This window comes from Tympanuchus pallidicinctus, unplaced genomic scaffold (assembly GCF_026119805.1).
Source record: "Tympanuchus pallidicinctus isolate F22 unplaced genomic scaffold, pur_lepc_1.0 scaffold19, whole genome shotgun sequence".
Lineage (NCBI taxonomy): Eukaryota > Metazoa > Chordata > Aves > Galliformes > Phasianidae > Tympanuchus > Tympanuchus pallidicinctus.
The window spans coordinates 7,133,448-7,144,107 of NW_026294710.1; the positions used below are offsets into that span (position 1 = coordinate 7,133,448).

Consider the following 10,660-nt stretch of genomic DNA (forward strand, 5'->3'; position numbering starts at 1 on the left):
AGGTATCACATGAGAGCAATGTTATTGCTGAATGAATAAACTATGACTCTTATTATCATAGATGCAGTGTCATATGTACTTTACTGCTTGTTTGAAAGCTGACATAATCGTTTCCGGAAGGCTTTCTGTGTAACTCACCACTCTATGTTGTAAATACATATGAACTGTAAAAATAAAGGAAACTCACTTAAATGTCAAGACCCAAGTGCTGAATTAAATTTTTGGCAAATTAAACTTCAATTAATTTTAAATCCAAAAATTTCATAATATATTCCTTCGGAATTACTCAATTTTCTTTCAGAGAAGATTTAATCTTTTCAGTAGGAAGAAATTAACAAGTAAATAAGTAACCAGAAAAATTTTGCCAAAGAATGGTCAGAGAGGAGTGCTGAGAAGAAAATGCTCATCTGAGAATGTTCTTTTTTCAAAGCACTAAAATTTGCATTCAGTTGAATAAGTAATGATTATAAAGCCTTCTTTTTCCAGATTCAAGAATACAAGGGAATGGTAAGAAAAAATCTCTGGAGAATTGACAAAAGCAAAGTGAGAGAAATATAGATGAAAAAATAAATGAAACAGACCATTTTAATGTGTTAATGATGTGTAGCTATGAAATGGCATGTTGAATCATCAGAACTACAATATATTTTTTGTGCTAAACCCCTGGTGAAATCTTTAAAAGCATTTTACTGGTATAAATGTGAGTCAGTGTTTTCTGTGAAGTCTTGGGTATGCTGTTACAAAAAACATGCTGAACATTCCTTCTGGTCTCTCAAGTAGGAGTTCCAAGCAAACCCTCTATGATTCTGGAGAGTTAAAAAGACAAAAACAAACAAAACAAAGCAAAACAAAACAAAACAAAAAAACCCCACAAAGTTAAAGACTCAGAAGAGCAAACAATGTCATACAATCAAAATATGTTTTCCCAATATTGCAGCTTCACAGAAACGGTTGGGATTATATTTGCTAACAGTCCCTCCTTTTGAGATGTATATGTACAAGGCACTGGGTACGCAATTCAGTTCACTAGTTGCTGTAGTTTATAGAAAATGTTCTATAGTTTGAGTGAGTTTTGGAAAGCACCCTACATTTATGATCTTATTAATGATCTTGTTAATGTAGAAGAAAAGTGCATCTCTTTATTCAAGCCAGAGATAACAGGAGGGTGGATATATGGTATATGATATGGTATATCTGTGTATTGACAATGAGCAACTTGCTCACTGCTACAATTCCTAGAGCCCTGACTTTACTGTGAGACAATGCTAGATCACTCATCATTATAAATATAATCCAGAACATGTGCAAACCAAACTAACTAGAACTGTATTAGCTGGCATTTTGTGCTATTATGGCAGATTTTTACCATCTGTGTGAGAGCAGATGCTCCCCGGTCCAGTGCATAGGCCTCCAGTTAATCTTTCAAGATGTTTTGAACAAATCTGAACCAGCAGAGTGGGTTTACACTTGATCAGTGCTTCATGGCATGTTGCCATTGGAGTTTTGGATCTGATAGGAAGAACCCCAGAGCCAAGTTTCCTGTCTTGTTGAACCATAGCCCACATAAACATGAAAATAATTTTTCTTCTATTGTATCGGATACTGCCATGCTGAATGGTTTACAAATGGGACATATGTGGTCTCCTTAAAAGAGAAACTGCATTTTTCTTTAGGGTAAGGATTGTACAGGAAAATTGTTTATTTCTATTCAGGTAAGTAGGGAATAGTGTTAATCTCATGTTCTTTGCCCCATGCTTGTATTTATTCAGCTCTACTGCCTGTATCTGCACTTCATGGACCCAGTTTTGACAGAATGACAGCACCTCTCTCCTTTTATCTAGATACTGAATAGTGTTCCTAGGAAAGGTTCCTAGCCAGAAACCCAACCAAACCTGAATCTTTATGCACAGTGGGCTAATTCTCGTACTGCTTTATTTGTTTGTAAAAGTAGACTCCTTTTTCTTGTTAAATTGCATTATGACAAAGGAAAAAATGGAAACTCTACCCATCCCCCCAATACCCCTTCTCAGTGAAAATAAACAAATAAATGACTTTTGGTCAACTTGAATTTATTAAGAATTAATAATGTATAGTTAAACACATACTCTAAAACCAGTAGCATCAATAAGTATTATTCTCTCTCGCTCTTTTTTTTTGTTCTTCAGTAAACTCATTTTAATTAACCATGATGAGACTCAGGAGCCTTTTAAAGAGAAACATGCTGATAAGATAAATTTATGTATGAGATGAGTAAGTTAAACACGGAATGTCACATAGTAAAAGCATCAAGTCTATTGTAATTTCCTAAATAAATCATATTTTAACAGCAACTAAGAACCTCAGTACAGAGACAGTTTAATGCATACCAAGGGACAAATGAAGATTTCTGTGCTACAGAATTTGTACTAGCTGATTCAAGTAAAGAATCCTTGGTTTCTTACCAGCATAAGACAGAAAAGATTTTTCCCTCGAAACTTTCCTCCTTAATATCCAATGCACTGGAGACAGCAATTCAGAGGGGGCCTGTTCCATTTCCACTGTAGTCAGTAGAAAGGACTCCAACTGGGATCAGGATCAAGTCCTTACTGCAATGTAGGGTGGGGTTAAAAATGTAAAAAGCTATCGTTTCCAGATCTGACTATCTAAGACCAGATGTGCAAGGCAGGAAACCATATGATTATATTCAAACAATAAATAAAGGAGTTGCCCTTGTTTAGAAGCATTTTCCACAAGTGGAGATTTTCTAGCCATGACAACATAGTACAGGATTCAGTATTAAGTCATTGAATGGCTGAACCTCTGTCCAGTGAAGCTTACTGAATCTTTGGGGACTCCAGATAAGCAGAAAGAACAAAGGTAAGAGGTCACTTTGTGTCCAGCTAAAGCCAACAAAGGTTTTAATACTGAACTTTCTTCTAGTTTTCATTTTCTGCATTTTGAGTTACTTATGTCTTTTGAATCTGCTTTTGTAGGTTCCCTTTAACTTTTGTAGCATATCAACAGTTATTAAAAGTAGTCATTTTTTTGAAACAAGATGTTCCTTGAAACCAGATTTCCCTTTCCTTCTTTTCCTTTCCCTTTCCCTGTCTTTTCTTCTTCCTCTTCTTCTCTTCTAAATCATCTGTGTAAGAACTTTTTTTAAAAATCAAACTGGAAAAAGACGAAAGGGGAAGATTATTACAACAGCAACAAAACCAAACCCCACCCCCAGAAATCAATCAACAAAAAAAGAAACAATAGCAAACTAACAAACTAAAAAAAGAGAACTAACTCAAGTGCTCTGCATACGACTTTTACAGATTACAGCAATTACCTGATCATTGCACTTACAAAAATGATCACTCTGTGACCCATTTTCTCTTTTACACTCTGTTCAATATGAATTAAAAATACTTCTGATTTGCAACAACTTTTGCAATTTTTTTTCCAGTGAGACAAGTGTCTAATAAAATTCAAGGCATATCTTTTCTTTTGTGCTTCATTTACACTTCACATTTATGAAGGGAAATTCTGACTCTGCCTCTTGAGGTCATTTACCATTGCAAAATGTCCAATCACATGCGCAATGTGGACAGCGCGTTACGCAGTTACTCATAGCAGGATCAGCCCCCAGAAGCTAATAAAATATTTGAGCAGCATTTCCAGGATAAAGGGTCCTATGCTAATAGGTCTTTAAGACCAAAAGTTTTCACAACTGTGAGTAATTGGATTAGTGTCTAGGAGCAGCCTCCATGAAGAGGGTGCTTGAATAGAAGCTGATGTTAAAGTCTTAAACATGCTTAAAATCTATAAATTTACCAGTCAGGACTTTCCCTCTTATTATTGCTGTACAAGAATGCAAGGGTTTATACGTTAGCACAAAGGTAGACATTGTTTTGTTTTCATTTCCATACATTTCTCTGTCAAGGAGGAAATAACATGCACCTGGAATCCAAACCTCCCCTGTTATACAAAGAACAGTTAGAACAAAACCCAACTGTTATAAATCCCAAGGCAGATGGTATGAAAGCTTCTTTCTCCCTTGCCTCTAGTATCCTGTTTATTAGTATAATTAAAAGATCTATTAATGTGTCAGTACTTAATGAAGTATAAGGTTAGGTGTAATTTTTATTTTTACTCCACAGAGGAATATATTATAGAAGTATGACTTTCCCAATGAAAAAATTGGCCAATTTTATTGTGGTTTTTTTTTTTTTTTTTCTTAAGAAAGATGAACAGAGGCAATATTCTTAAATAATGTAATATGTTACAAGAGGCAGAGGATGGTTTTCTAAGGCTATAGTTCAAAACTACTGCTGAATCTGTATGCACTGGAGGAATCAACTCTTCAACTTGATGGAGGTCATCCCTGTTCCAGCTGGGGTCAGTCTGATTAGTTTGGACAGCTACTGGCAGCTGGTAAACAGATGCTTTCTCATAAATTGATGGTTTAGAGTAAGTTAGGCTTAATACTTTGATAATGGTTAACGTGAAAAATAGACATGTGTTTGCTTTGTTTTATTGCTAAGAAAATTTAAGTTGCAGAAATATTTTATTATGTTTAAGTAAGTAGACAAAATGTAAAATATGTGAAAATGTGCAATAGCTTTGCCTGAGATACACCACCATCACCACAGTTGCTACTATAGTCATTACTGTGTTGATGCTTGTAAGTCTTTTTGACAATCTGGTGAGAAATGTGTATTTTTGAGGTATTTGCAGTATTTTCTGCAGTAATTCTCTAAAGCACCAAGCAGGTCCCAGGGGAGGGCCCTTTCCTATCAGATGCTGTATATGCCTGACTATTACATGGGCACACGTCTGCTGTAAAGGATTCTTTTGCCTTTCTGTAAAGACAAGGATGATCTCCCATCTCTCAGAACCACTCTCAAGTTAGTTCTGAGAAAGCTTTACTCCATGTACTCCACTTCAGGAAGATGGTGAAGCTCTGTGTGCCTGGACTTCCCCTAGAGATGAGTGGGCAACAATTCTTATTGTTATTCTTTCTCTTTGTCATCCCTGAACTTACTGAGATTATATCAGAAAATTTACTATCACTGATAGTTGCCAGTTGTTTGCTTTTAAGCAAGCACAGCCATGGATAAAGTGTGCCAGATTATCCTACAACTTCCTACACTCCTACTTACTCTGCTCACCTAGAGGCATACCACTGATTTACACCAGTGTAAATAAGATCCATCTGTTGACTTCACAGACACACTGGTTGTTTCTCTTGTTAGATGATACCTCTGTGAATCATAATTTCTGTATGAATCAGGTCCCAAGGTAATAAAAGCAGGAGGTGTGAGGACAAAGATGAAGAAGAAGGTCGGTGCATGTGCCCTAGATCTGCAGAGCAAAAACACCTGTTGCTGAAAATGTCAGATCTGACTATATCCGCTGCCAACAGGAAAGCTGCATTACTCATTTTATGATCATTAGAAAATACCAAAGTTGAAGATTACTGTTCACTTTCTTCTTTAATTTGCAACCACCAGTGTCCTGTGAAACAGAAAACTGCAGAGCACACCAGCATGTTGCTGATATTGGATGCACTTAGTAGCTTGTAAATGCTGCTAACACTTATAACCAACTTGCTTCATAATTTTCTTACAAAATTTGGCTCATGTATGTCATTTACATCTTGAAAATGTCAGCATACAATGTGCATATATTTGGAATAAGGCAAAATGTAAATGGGGAAATGAATGTGAAAGGCTAGCTCATTTTATCACTTTTGGAACTACAATATAGAATAAAACTTGAATGCAATTATTTGTCATAAGGATGTGTCCTCAATTTGTGCCAGGGAGGTTCAGATTGGTCATTAGGAAAAGCTTCTCTGAAGGAGTGGTCAGGTGCTGGAATGGGCTGCCCAGGGAGGCACCCTGGAGGTGTTCATGAATTGTTTAGATATTGTACTGAAGAACCTGGTTTAGTGGGAAATACAAGTGATTGGTGGACAGTTGGACTGGATGATCTTGGAGGTCTTTTTCAACCTTGATGATTCTATAATTCCATAAGTGTGATACACGTTGCATCTAAGCTAACAGGATGTTACTGCACACTACTGACCTTGATATAAGATGAAAAAAAATGCTACAATTATTTTTGCAAAAATAGATGTCTGTGATAATAGATAGATTTTTTTTTCATAAAGCTTTACATTGACACATATTTTTACAATATGGAGGAGAAACAGTTAACAGAAATATTACAAACGATGGGGAAATTCTTTGCAACTGAGAAAAGACTGGAAGTTGAAAGCACTCTCTTAGGCTTTAGTCAGCAGATGTCCTGCCATTTGGGTTCAGCACTGTTCATGCTCTCAAATCAAAATCACATGAGGGCCTTTGGGAAGCAGAGTTTTCAGACTGCTTCCCTTTGCAATCTGTCAGAAGTTTTCCATTAAAGAATACCACCCTGGACTGGATCTTGTTAAGATCATGATTCTGATCTCAGTCTTCCCTTTCTCTCTAATAAACGACCTTTCATAAGGACTCTTTCACTACTGCTTGTCTCTTCTTTTCTTTCTCCAGATAGTTTTTTATTCTCAGTGAACATTTTTTTCCATCTGTTCCTGAAAATAGATTTTAAATGTGTAAATTCCCTGGCGAATATACCTCTTTCCAGAAACAGAATGAGATTTAGCTTGAAGGAAACTTTTTCCCCTCCACTTTCCAGTCCCAAACCTGGAGGTTTCTTACTTATCAGAAACTGTGCTTCCAAAAATCTGCCATCAGTATCTGGGCACTCTTCCAGGCATTACTGCCATGGAGCTGTTCCTTTCCCTGCTGAAAGACTGGAACAGCAGTGACAAAGCTGCCAATGACTTCTGAGAGCATGTGGCCCCATGACATTTGCCATCACTCCTAATGCTGTGCTCACCTGTTCAGCTGGTTTTGTAGTCACCAGGTGGACTGACACGGTCAAGAGGTTCTGCCTTTTTCTCTGTTTGGGAGCAAGTCAGGAATAATGTGTCTTTCCCAGTTAAAAAAAAAAATAAAAATCCATAAATTAAACAACAGTTATGGTTTGACTCTTTGTATGATGAATACAGCTGGGAGCCATACACAGGAGGAACTTGATATTGAGTACAGACTTTGCTAGAGGAAGCTACAGATTTGTTTTACTTCCTGATCTCGTATATCTTACCTATTTGACTTTCAGGCTGATAGACCAAGAGCCTGTATTACACTTGGCTTTGTCAGTGAAAGTGATTAACCTTGCTGTGAAAGCGTATCATACTGCCAGGAAGTACGAACAAATGCTTAAATGGTCAGTGTGAGACTTTAATCCAAGCTCCAGTGCTGCAAACGCAGAGGAGACTCTGCTGCACCACCTCTCTCAGACCCTCAATCCCACAGCTAAAACTAAAAATGCCCATGATTTGACCTGCACAGTTAGGGTCCAGGTACTGGCTGAACTGGATTTAAGGATTTTGATTGCTTTGTAAAATCTCCATCATCTTTCTGGTTTGAAGCTGTTTCCACTTAGACTATGTGCTGTTAAGCCCAGAAATGGTTCCTGAACACATACTCAACCATGGGTAAAGATGCTTTTCTTTCATTCTTTCCACATTGCCCGCCTTCCTCACATAGACCTACCACAATGTGTTCTGAAATGTATAATCAAGCACTGACAAGAAGACAAGAATAACGAGGATAAGTTTTGTGGTTCACCACGTACATGGCAGCACTGTATCCTATCCTTCATGCCAAAGCAAACCCCGGTCACAACCCCCTCTTTTGTACTATGTGTGAGTTTTATTCAAGTGGATCTGACAAGTGATATGCTGAGATCTGCAGTGCCGAGATTAAAGTATTTATGTAAAGAAATCAATAAGCCTCAACTAATTACTTCAAGTGAAGCTCAGGATGAGGGATAATTTCAGGACAGTAAAATAAAAGAGTCTGATTTGATCAAAGCAGCCATCTAAACCAGCGGTGCTTAGTTCGCTTCTGTTGGTGGTTCAGTTTGGATTGCTTGATTATCTGAAAACTTCAGAAATATGTTGAAATTCTTACCCTGAATGGTAGTAATCACATATCTCCACAGCTGAGTTTTGATCTTTGCCTGTTTCAGATTATGTTTATTATTAAAAAATGCCTTCTGCTTTCTATTATTTACGTATGTATTTTATGATGGGTTAATAGCTGATTATTGTCTGTGACACAAGGCAAGAAATACCTTGCATGTGATTATGATCACATCTGTAGAAGATACAGAAAGTTACAACACACATATTGATCTAGTGGTGTGGCTATTGGCTGATGTTAACAAAGTAGCTAAAATTACCAACTGATATAAATCAATAGACAGTCAGGATTGCCAAATGTCAGAAGAGAACTTCTGTATTTTCAAGGCCCATGCCAGTTTCAAAGCCCACCATCTTCAATGAAGCCTACTTTAACTTTTCCAGTAGGTCTGCTCAGTCATTCCTATCCCACTCTTTTCCGCCTGTTTTGCAGATATTTGCCAGAGTAATCTCCATGCTCCTGTGTGTAATGACTGGAAAGCTGAGATCTAAATCCAAATATCTCCTAGGTCACATTCACATACAATGTCCCCAAATTTGAACGTGTTTCACATTAATACCAGCTGCTACCTAAGATTTCCAGAGTCTGACATCTGAGATAGAGGGTACTTGGCTGCAAGGAGTACAAAGTCCAAACACAACTCCCTGTTTGGCTTCATCTTGTGTAAAGGACCTTGAATGTGACAGTCCTGGAGAGTGGCTCAGGCATTTCATAAAAATAGTTTAGTAGGCAGTCAGAGTACAACCCTCTCAAACTTCATGGTGAGAAGCATAGAAAGTAAATTTTCCTTCCTCAACTATAAGCCTGCTGAGTGTTTAAGGCAAATGTATCTATTCATGATGGAGACTGAGTCAAAAATTCCAGAGGAGATTATGTTGTTGTTGTTGTTAGAATTGATCAGAAATGTAAATAACTAAAATAAGTTCTATGTATTTATATCATGAAAAAAATTAATTAAGAATTTTAACACAATGGATCATTTCTCAATACAGACCAAATTTTAACTTCCAGCCTATGTCAGCCAACAAGACACAACGTGTTTTTTTAAATCATCATAGCTGATATATATTGTACTCCACTGCCAAAGATATATATGTATATAAAATTTTTTTAAAAAATTGTTAGTATAAAAAAGGCAGTATGTACTGGTTTTGTTTTGTAACTGTCACTAAACATTTTTGAATGTTTAGAATTTACGGATATAGCGGGACTCTGCATTCAAGCATAAATAGGGCTAAACATTCCAAGAACCTTGTTATCCTAAGATGAACTTTGCCTATCAATATACGCATTACTGATGCAGTAAACACTTTCACCATTTAAATAAAGGTATAGTTTTAAAAATCCTATTTTCTGGGAGATTTTTACATACAGAAAAATGTTAAAAATCTCTTCCCCCCGAATAAATTAAAATAAGTCTTTTTCCATATTTTATATTCTTATCTTTCAATTGCAGATTTTTTCTACCCTGATTTTTAAATACAACCAAATTTTCACCTGATGATAAAAAGTAAAAAAACATCAGGAGAAATAAGATTGTAATTTTTTGAAGTTTATAGCTTTAGCTCTGATATTGTGCGGGACTGTAAACCTGTAGGCAAGCCTTGAATGAGTAACATTTTAGGACCAGCATTCTTTCCTTATCTTTCCTTCCAATTTGCCTTCTTGGTTACAATAAGACTTCTAAGTAGTTTGTCCAGAACTGCATTTGATGATCAGAGACAACTATAAAAATATAAGTGATCTGGTTGTGTGGCCTGGAAAAAAAGGTATATCTTGTAGAATATTAAGGAATATTCTGTTCATTTTATTCATGTGTGGTCTTGCATATTTCTTGCCTGTTGTTTATATTATACTGAACATTTCTTCAGGTTACTCAGAATATGACATAGATATAGTATCACTTTCCTATTTAACTTACTAAATTCTTTACTTTCAACCATAAAGCATTCAGTGATGAAGTTTAGGATCAAACTAGGAATAGGTGAACGGATGTTTCTAGTGGAAGGGATATGTGAGAGTAATGATTTGTGATAAACATGCCTTTGCATGAGGACTTGTAAATGAAGCTGATTACCCCAAGGAAAGTTTTTCGAGAAATTTTATTCGGGAAAGTCCATATGTTTCAGTACTAGCAGGAAGAATAAAACCACACATTTCATCTATTTTAGTTAAATAAACATTCTTACATCTCTTTCTTTCTATTTTTTTTTTTCTAAACGATTCCGTTCCGCTTTTCAGACTTATATTTTCCCATGAAGAAAAGCGATTCCAAGAGTTCTTCATTGAAGAAATATTCCTACTGATTGAAAATAAAAGAACAGAGGAATTCCATCTGTCCATGTGTCTGTCTGTCTATCTATCCTCGTATTTTTAAGTTTGCCAGTCTGTTTTCACACTTTCAAACCTTTTATCCTATCCGAAAAGGTTTCTTCTTTTTCTTTTTTTCTTTTTGCTTGTATTATTCTGCACTGCACTGACTGAAAACACACACACATATATATATATATTATTTTTTTATTGTAGTCTTGCAACTTGTGAACTGAAGACCAAATCTAAGAAGGTGAAGTAGAGCTGCACGGTCTCTTCACTGCAGACCACTGGACAGAGTATGTACTTATTTTGGCAATATCCTTGCACAT

At 36.3% G+C, this 10,660-nt stretch overlaps 1 long non-coding RNA gene across 4 annotated transcripts in view; it reads left to right on the plus strand.

Moving 5' to 3' along the window:
- Positions 1–10,352, plus strand: part of LOC128079589 (uncharacterized) — a 64,670-nt gene extending 54,318 nt beyond the window's left edge. For all 4 annotated transcript variants that reach the window (XR_008206223.1, XR_008206222.1, XR_008206221.1 and 1 more), the window contains one exon: positions 10,260–10,352. This is a non-coding gene — a long non-coding RNA (uncharacterized LOC128079589). The remainder of the gene's footprint in view (positions 1–10,259) is intronic.
- Positions 10,353–10,660: the final 308 nt, after the last annotated feature.